This window comes from Sapajus apella, unplaced genomic scaffold (assembly GCF_009761245.1).
Source record: "Sapajus apella isolate SASKATOON/1434 unplaced genomic scaffold, GSC_monkey_1.0 scaffold197, whole genome shotgun sequence".
NCBI classification, from domain to species: domain Eukaryota; kingdom Metazoa; phylum Chordata; class Mammalia; order Primates; family Cebidae; genus Sapajus; species Sapajus apella.
In genome coordinates, this window is record NW_022437137.1 from 387,012 (window position 1) to 397,128 (window position 10,117).

At 44.6% G+C, this 10,117-nt stretch overlaps 1 protein-coding gene and 1 pseudogene across 2 annotated transcripts in view; both read right to left on the reverse strand.

Moving 5' to 3' along the window:
• The window catches only part of LOC116543811 (apolipoprotein L6-like), a 28,199-nt gene that overhangs the window by 843 nt on the left and 17,239 nt on the right, over positions 1-10,117 (reverse strand). The window lies entirely within an intron of this gene.
• Positions 195-8,644, reverse strand: LOC116543827 (annotated as a pseudogene).

Below are 10,117 nucleotides of genomic sequence, written 5' to 3' on the forward strand. Positions count from 1 at the left end.
AGACTGTGTTAAGGATCTCATGAGAGTTCATCTGAATTTTCACAGGAAAATTGTGTTAATCATACGGTATACAACATTTTAAGATAACAACTAGAACGATAAGTGATAACATTTGTAGAAAGTAAAAAGTTTTTTTTAAGTTTTTCTTATTAAAAAAATGTTAGAAATAATAGTCTCTTTTAAAGACTTTCTTCAAAGCCTTCTTGCTTTTTGCTAGTAACTCTTATTAATCCCTATCCTATGTAGTTGTTCGATATAAAAGAATAAGTTCATTTTTTTATCGTTTCAATTATTTTTATTTACACAAAACTCTACAGTGCCCAGTTCAGTGGCAAGTTCTTTAGCCTTTGCTTTTTCAAGGCTTGGCCACGCGAGCCACAGACTTGGGACCCAGGACACTGCCTCCCCAGTGACAGCGGATCTCATCACATCTGTCGCTGTAGTTTGTCCTGACAGCTTCCACCAGCTTAGCCAAAGCGCCTTTGTCTTCTGAATTAACCTGGGTGAAGGCGACAGTGGTGCAGGTCTTCCCGTGGACTAGACGTCCCAGTCTTGCCTTCCCCTTGGTAATACAATAAGGGACTCTCATTTTCCGCCACAGGGCAGGCAAGAAGAGCCAGCTCAATGGGATCCACGGCGTGTGCAGTCACCACCAGCTGAGCTTTATTCTCCTCCACCAAGGTGGTGACAGTGTTAACTCCTGCTCGAAGGACAGGTGGTCTCTTAGTGGGGACGTCCCCTTTGCCAGCAGCTTTATTTTCTGCCCAGGCCAACAGCCTCTGCTGCTTCTCCTGCTGTGTCTCTGGCCTATACTTGTGGGCCAGCTTAAGCAGCTCAATAGCTGTTTGGCGGTCCAGGGCCTGGTGAACTGGTTCATGGCAGGAGGCCCTTTCAGCCGCTTATAGAGGATCGCTTTCTGCCGCTGCGACCTGACAGCAGGGCCATTTCACAAAGCGGGTGAGGTCTCTTTTCGGTTGGACGTCCTGTCCAATGCCAAAATTCTTCGGCCTTTTCTCAAACAGGGGATTCACCACTTTCTTGGCCTCCTGCTTCTTCATCACAGCAGGGGCCAGAGCCACCGTCTTCCCCTTGGCTTTCTTTCCTTTCGGTATCTTGGGCGGCAGGAAGAGAGAGAAAGAATAAGTTCATTTATTGATGTACCAAGATCTTTCCTGGGAAAGAAACCCACGTGGAGGAAAGCAGATCTGAAGAGACAGGAGTCCTAGGCCAGGCTCTGTGGCTCACTCATGCCTGTAATCCCAGCAGTTTGGGAGGTCAAGGTGGGCAGATCACCTGAGGTCAGGAATTTGAGACTTGCCTGGCCAACATGGCAGAACCCAGTCTTACCTGTAATCGCCGCTACTTGGGAGGCTGAGGTAGGAATCACTCGAACCTGGGAGGTGGAAGTTGCAATGAGCTGAAGTCACGCCACTGCACTTTAGCCTGGGCAACAGAGTGAGACTGTCTGAAGAAAAAGAGAGTCCTAGTATATAGTTGAGCACCTAGAACCAACCCTACCTGAAGCAGGGCCATCACTGGACTTTTCAGTTATATGAGCCAATTCATTCCTGAACCAATCAGCATTCGTAGCTGCAAACAAAAATGAACCCAAACCCTTAATCAGAAAAGCAATGTATGACAGAATATTAGGTAACTCTGAAGCATTCCAGGAGAGAAGGAGAAATGGTCTATATACAAACTGTGTCCAGAAGTGACACACCCAGGAACAGCACCCAAAATCACATTGAAAAGTGGTTTGGTGGGAAGCACCGCTAAGCACAGACCGCTCTGACTGTGGCACCACTGTCACCAACATGACTGATGCTGGATACGTGACTAGAGCCTCTTTTACTGTTGGCTCTGGAAACAGGATGTAACTGCTGCCATTATCCCCAGAATAGATTCTGGAGGAAGCTCATGATTTGAAGTCTAATATGGGTGCATCTGTTTGGCTGCATCTCTGCATCAAGAGAGGCTGGTACTGAGTATCTGATTTCTCTAGTCAGAGGCTATCGCCACGTCCCACCAAGAGCTATAGAGCAGAGAGCGCCCCCAAATGGAGGGAAAGTGTCTACTGGGCAAAAAGAATCACCAATGTCTACAAAGCCTTTGACGACTCAACATCAGCAAGTGCGAGCGTGCGCGCGCGCACACACACACACACACACACACACACACACACACACTCTTAAATAAACTAAACAAGGTAACAGAAAATATTTATAAACCCCTTTTATTCCCCCCCCACAAACACAAATACTCTGTTTTCAAAAGGGGATCAGGCGCATCAGTACTCTATCCAAGTCAGCTCTCGATTCCAGTCCGGGGCAGAGCACCTGGGTCTTCATTCTAGCTTCTTGGAGGCTGAGAAGGTGCGTTTACTGATCAAGTGCTAGGTAGGCTGTGATGTTTTACAACTGTCCACCAGAGTCGATGACAGCTTCTCTCCTTCTCTCCTCTCTCTCCCTCATCCTTTCTCTTTCCTTCTCTTTCTCTCATCGCTCCTGTCTCTCATTCTCATTCTCTCTCTCTCATTCCTTCTCTCTCTCGCTTGCTCTCTCTTCTCCAATCTGCAGACAAGCGGACCCATACAGCTCAAAGCCGTGTTGTTCAAGGCTGAACTGTAATTGTACGTGTAGAAAATAAAAAATAATCTACAGGTAAGCCATTAGAGTTCGTGATGAACGTAGTGGGGTCCCTCGATACAAGGTCAAAATGCAGAAACGCATTGTATTCTTCATACTAAGACACACAATACAGTGAAATAAATAATTTATGACATTAGAACACATCAAATACCTAAGAATATTTTTAGCAAACAATTTTCAAGACACTGAAACTACAAAGCGTTGTCAAAATAAGTGAAAGACCTAGGCCAGGCTCAGTGGCTCATGCCTGTAATCCCAGCACCTGGGGAGGCCGAGACAGGCAGATGAGTTGAGGCCAGAAGTTCAAGGCCAGCCTGGCCAACATGGTGAAACCCCATCTATACTAAAAATACAAAAATTAGCCGGGTGGGGTGGTGATACACGCCTGTAATCCCAGCTACTTGGGAGGCCAAGGCCGGAGAATCGCTTGAACCCAAGAGATGGAGGTTGCAGTGAGCCGAGATCATGCCACTGCCCTCCAGCCTGGGTGACAGAGCCAGACTCTGTCTCAGAAAATAAATAAATAAATAAATAAAAGTGAAAGACCTAAATGATTGGAGAGATACTATAAATTGAAACATTCAATTTTGTCAGAAATTCAATTATTTAAAAATTGATCTATAGATTTAATAAAATACTAGCAGATGTTGTTATTGAAATTGACAAGTTGATTCTAAAATTTTTATGGAAATCAAAATGACCTAGAGTAACAAAAACAATCTTGATAAAGAGGAAGTTGGAAAACTTATACGACCAGATCTCAAGATTCATTGTAAATCCACAGTAATTAAAAGTACGATATTACACAAGGCCAGACAAATAGACCAATGGAACAAAACAGAGAATCCAGAAACGAACTGTATGTAAGTTCTGCTGGTCTATTTGTCTGTGTGTTTGTACCATGAACTCATTTACAACAAAGGCACCCTGCAGTGCAGTAGGGAAAGGATGGTCTTTGCCACAAATGGTAATCAGCAATTAGATATTCATATGGGAAAAAAAGTGATTGTTTTTTGAGACAAGATCTCCCTCTGTCTCCCAGGCTGGAGTGCCGTGGCATGATCTTGGCTCACTGTAACGTCTGCTTCCCAGGTTCAAGTGATTCTCACGCCTCAGCCTCCTGAGTAGCTGGGATTACAGGCACCCACCACCATGCCTGGCTAATTTTTGTATTTTTAGTAGAGATGGGGTTTCACCATGTTGGCCAGGCTGGTCTCGAACTCCTGGCCTCATGTGATCCACCTGCCTTGGCCTCCCAAACTGTTGGAATTACAGGCATGAGCCACTGTGCCCAGCCAAAGAAAGTGAATCTTGATTCCTTCCTCACATCATACATAAAAATCAATTCCTGATGATGACAGGTTTAAAGGTTAAAATGAAACAATAAAACTTGTAGAAAAAATCAGGAGGATATGTTCACTATCTTGGGATATGCAAATGTTATATACAACATTAAAAGCACTGATTGATAGAGGAAAAAATGTATAACTTGGACTTTACTAACATTAAGAAATTTTGTACATTAAAATGTACCAGTAAGAGTACACCCATGTTTATAGAAACATTATTTACAATAGCCAAAAGGAAGAAACACCCCAAGTGTCAATGTGGTAGAGGAAGAAGACAGCCAAATGCCGAGGCAGATAGGGAAGGGTCCCCGAGAACCTCCAACCCATCCTAGGTTACACAGATGTAATCACCAGATGTTTACACCAGACGTTTTGTGCAGATAAGGGAAACTGCACAGGAGGCTTGCCTGGGCACACCCAGAGCATACGGGAGGCCCACATGCCCTGGGGGAAAGGGGTGGACCTTCCAGGAATTCACACCTTATGCAGGGGAGGAGCCTGGCCTCTTCAGCTTGTGTGTGGCAGCCCCAGGATTCAGTTGGTGAAGTGCAAACCTGCTTACAGAGCTCCTCTATTTGCTGAGAGTTTTCCTTTCACTTAATAAATTCTGCCCTCCTCAGCTTTCAGTGTGTCTGCATGCCTAATTTTTCTTGGTTGTGAGACAAAAACCTGGATTTAGCTGAACTGAGGAGCAAAAGTCCTGCATCAATGCATGAATAGCTAAACAAACTGATACAACAAAGATTGGTGCAAAAGTAACTGCCATTTTCATTTAATTTTTTTTTTTTTTTTTTTGAGACGGAGTTTCACTCATGTTACCCAGGCTGGAGTGCAATGGCGCGATCTCGGCTCACCGCAACCTCCGCCTCCTGGGTTCAGGCAATTCTCCTGCCTCAGCCTCCTGAGTAGCTGGGATTACAGGCACGCACCACCATGCCCAGCTAATGTTTTTGTATTTTTAGTAGAGACGGGGTTTCACCATGTTGACCAGGATGGTCTCGATCTCTTGACCTCGTGATCCACCCGCCTCGGCCTCCCAAAGTGCTGGGATTACAGGCTTGAGCCACCGCACCCGGCCCTTCATTTAATTTTTAACTCTTAATTGAAAAAAACTGCAATTCCTTTGCACCAAGCTAATATATACACCCGACATTAGCCTTCAGAAGGAAGGACATTCTGACATATGCTCCAACCTGGATGACCCTTGAAGACATTATGCTAAGGGAAATAAGCCACACTGGGTGCAGTGGCTCATGCCTATAATCCCAGCACTTTGAGAGGCTGAGGCGCGTGGATCACTTGAGGTCAGGAGTTTGAGACCAGCCTGGCCAACATGGCAAAACCCCATCTTTACTAAAAATACAAAAATTAGCTGGGCATGGTGGCATGCACCTGTATTCCCAGATACTCAGGAGGCTGAGGAGTATTGCCTGAACCTGGGAGGCAGAGGTTGCAGTGAGTCAAGATCGTGCCACTGCACTCCAGCCTGGGTGACAGAGTGAGATTCTGTCTCAAAAAAAAAAAAAAAAAAAGGAAGAAGTCAGTCGCAAAAAGCAAATACTGTATATTTTGTTCATACGTGGTATTTAGAGTATTCAAATTCATAGGAACAGAAAGTAGAATGATGATTACCGGTATGTAGGGGAAGGGGAATTAGGTGTTACTGGTTAATAGGTGCAGAGTTTTGCAAGATGAAAAAGGTCTGAAGATAGATGGTAGGGATGGTCGCACAGCTCTGTGAATGTACCTAATGCCACTGAACTGTACACTTAGCAATGGTTAAAATGGTAAAATTTTTTTTTTTTTTTTTTTTTTTTTTTTGGGACGGAGCTTCGCTCTTGTTACCCAGGCTGGAGTGCAATGGCGCGATCTCGGCTCACCGCAACCTCCGCCTCCCGGGTTCAGGCAATTCTCCTGCCCCAGCCTCCTGAGTCGCTGGGATTACAGGCACGCGCCACCATGCCCAGCTAATTTTTTACAGTTTTAGTAGAGACGGGGTTTCACCGTGTTGACCAGGATGGTCTCGATCTCTTGACCTCGTGATCCACCCGCCTCGGCCTCCCAAAGTGCTGGGATTACAGGCTTGAGCCACCGCGCCTGGCCCAAAATGGTAAATTTCATGTTATATGTATTGTACCAAAAATTTAAAAATATGTATGCCAGTAAGAAGTTATATATCAGTAAGAGACTGTCAGTTTAGGGACCATCTTGAAATTGTTGGTGCCTCAAGCCACAGCCTGAGAGAAGATATTTATGATAAATATATCTGACAAAAGACTTAAATATTAAAAAAAATTAAAAATCCTTCAATCAAGAAAAATAACAGAAGAAAAAGGGGCAAAAGGCTTAGACAGACATTTCACAAAAAAAGGAGATTAAAGGGGCCAATGAGAACATGGATACGCAACATAATATGTCATCAAAGAAATATACATTCAACTCACAATCACAAAGATGTCACTGCATGCTCAGCAAACTGGCTAAAATTTTTTAGTGACAATACCAATAGTTGGTGAGGGTGTGGAAAAACTGGAACTCAATAACCCATTATTAGTGGGAATGAAAACAGATAAACACTCTGATGCTGGGCGCGGTGCTCACACCTGTGATTCCAGCACTTTGGGAGGCCGAGGCAGGTGGATCACGAGGTCAAGAGATAGAGGCCACAAGAACAGAAAATCAAACACCGCATGTTCTCACTCATAGGTGGGTGTTGAACAGTGAGAACACGTGGACATGGGGAGGGGAGCATCACATGCTGGGGTCTGTTGGGGGGGGAAGTAGGGGAGGGACAGTGGGGGGTGGGGAGTTGGGGAGAGATGCATGGGGAGAAATACCAGATATAGGTGAAGGGGAGGAAGGCAGCAAATCACACTGCCACGTGTGTGTACCTATGCAACAATCTTGCATGCTCTTCACATGTACCCCAAAACCTAAAATGCAATAAAAAAAAAAAAAAAGAGATCGAGACCATCCTGGCCAGCATGGCAAAACCCCATCTCTACTAAAAATACAAAAAATTAGCTGGACTTGGTGGCACATGCCTGTAATCCCAGCTACTTGGGAGGCTGAGGCAGGAGAATTGCCTGAACCCAGGAGGCGGAGGTTGCAGTGAGCCGAGATGCGCCATTGCACTCCAGCCTGGGCAACAAGAGCGAAACTCTGTTTCAAAAAAAAAAAAGGAAAAAAAAGGAGAAACACTCCGGATGTATTTATTAAAACTAAACAAATGTACACTCTACAGCCTGTGGTTCTTCTGCTTGCTATATGTCCAAGAGAAGCAAATGTGTAAACCTACTAAAACATACTGTATTCGTTTGTTCTAATGCTGCTAATAGAGACACACTCAAGACTAGGTAATTTATAAAGGAAAGAGGTTTAATGGACTCACAGGTCCACATGGATGGGATGGGGAGGCCTCACAATCATGGTGGAAGACGAAGAAAGATCAGAGGGGCTTCTTACATGGCAGCGGAAGCAGAGAGGCTGAGACAAAGGGATTGCTTGAGCCTAGAAGTTCGAGACCAGCCCGGGCAATGTGGCGAGACCCCCATGTCAAAAAAAAAAAAAAAAGCCAAGGTAAGATTGGGAACCCAGCTGAGCTTCACCCAGACTTCTCGCCTACAGAACTGTGAGACAATAAATGTGTGTTTTAAGCCATGACATTTTTGGTAACTTATTGCGGCATCCATAGAAAACAAATACGGTGAATATGGACTGGACGGAAATAAAAGGGAGCTCTCTGGGGTGCTGGAAATATTCCATATCTTCATCAAGTGCTAGTTACATGGTGGATAAGTATGTAAAAATTAATTAAGTGGTACATTTCGTATTTTAAAACCTAATTTAAAATAGAAAATGAGTAAGCAATTGATCCTCCTTATATTGTGAAGTTTGAGCTGGGCACAGTGGCTCATGCCTGTAATCCCAGCATTTTGGGAGGCTGAGGCGGGTGGATCATGAGGTCAGGGGTTCGAGACCAGCCTGACCAACATGGTGAAACTCCATCTCTACTAAAAATACAAAAATTAGCCAGACGTGGTGGTCCGCACCTGTAATCCCAGCTGCCTGGGAGGCTGAGGCAGAAAAATTGCTTGAACCCAGGAGGTGGAGGTTGCAGTGAGTCAATATCGCACCACTGTACTCCAGCCTGGGTGACAGGGCAAGACTCAGTCTCAAAAAAAGAAAAAAAAAAACTTTCTGGGATTTTCTTTGTAGATTACTGCTCAATATATTTTTTATAAATGATCCCAAAGCATTTGAAAAAAATTATTCTCTGCTTGTTAGGAGCAAATGTATGGGTGTAAATTAAGGTTTTAAATTGCATTATATAGGAGGAAACACTTTGCTTTTCCTTGTTTCTATGTGGTGGAACTTTCGTGAGAGCAAAGCTCCCAGCCTCCCATGGGGAGGGGGAGAAATGAATCTGTTAATCTTTGAAGGAGTGGGGCCATGCATAGCTTAGCCCTTTCTTCTCGACTTTCCTTAGGATCTACCTACCCACAAGAGAGCACGAATTTTGTTCTGCTGCTCCAAGCTGCAGGTGTCAGAGAGACAAGTCCTACTGGGCCCATAGCTGTCCAGGGAGCCTGCTCCAGGGATGGAAAATCTGTCCAGTGGAGGGGTGAAATATTCATAAGCGCACATGGCCGAGAGAGAAGGAACCTCATTCTCTAACAGCTTCGTCAGTAATTAAGGTGCTATTTCTAGCTCCATCTGCCTAATTCTTGTGTCTATTTCTGGGTGGTTGTATTGGGCCCGAAACTTTGAAAAGTGTACAAAGAGTGCAATTTAAGGGGCAAAATAATACCCAGAAATTGTGTTGCCCGAGCCTAAATTCCAGACTTTGGCTTTGCGTTACAAACGTCATGCGGGGTCATGTCCTTGGCACTCACGAAGCTGGGCGGCCTGATTCTCAAGAGTGGCTACTGAAAATAGCGCCGGGTTTTTTTTCTTTGTTTGCTTGCTTTACCAGAATAGCTCTTGGCTGAAGCCAGCCCCTGTGGCCTTAACAAACAGGTGCAGCTGAGAGAATGAATCAATTATAGGATTGAAAATTTCTGCTGGGCGCGGTGGCTCAAGCCTGTAATCCCAGCACTTTGGGAGGCCGAGGCGGGTGGATCACAAGGTCAAGAGATCAAGACCATCCTGGTCAACATGGTGAAACCCCGTCTCTACTAAAAACTACAAAACATTAGCTGGGCATGGTGGTGTGTGCCTGTAGTCCCAGCTACTCAGGAGGCTGAGGCAGGAGAATTGCCTGAACCCAGGAGGCGGAGGTTGCGGTGAGCCGAGATCGCACCATTGCACTCCAGCCTGGGTAACAAGAGCGAAACTCCGTCTCAAAAAAAAAAAAAAAAAAGAAAATTTCTGTTTGCAAATCTTTTAGGTGTCGGTTGCTGGGGCTGAAGAAGTTTTTTTTTTCTGCTTTTAGAGTTTCTCAGCCAGGGCTAGGCACCTTTAAACTGCAACATGAGCTGGGCACGGTGGCTCACGCCTGTAATCTCAGCACTTTGGGAGGCCGAGGCAGGCCGATCACCTAAGGTTAGGAGTTTGAGACCAGCCTGACCAACATGGAGAAATCCTGTCTCTACCTAAAATACAAAATTAGCCAGGTGTGGTGGTGCATGCCTGTAAGATGCCAGCTACTTGGGAGGGTGAGGCAGGAGAATCACTTGAACCTGGGAGGCGGAGGTTGCAGTGAGCCAAGATCCCGCCATTGCACTCCAGCCTGGGCAATAAGAGCAAAACTCTATCTCAAAAACAAACAAACAAAACAAAACAAAACAAAAAAACTGCAACGTGAGTGGTGTTTCACATTGGCTGTAGGGAACTACTGTGGAGAAGGACCACCTTTAAATTGTTAGTGCCTCTTAACCGAGGAGGTGAAAGACTTGTATACTGAAAACTACACAATGCTGCTAAACGAAATTAAAGAAGACATCAATAAATGGAAAGACATCCTATGTTCATGGATTGAAAGACAATATTGTTTAGATGTTAATACCACTCAAAGAGACCAACAGATTCATTGTAAGCTATATCAAAATTCCAACAACGCTTTTTGCAGAAATAGAAAAATTCATCCTAAAATTTTTTTTTTTTTTTTTTTTTTTTTTT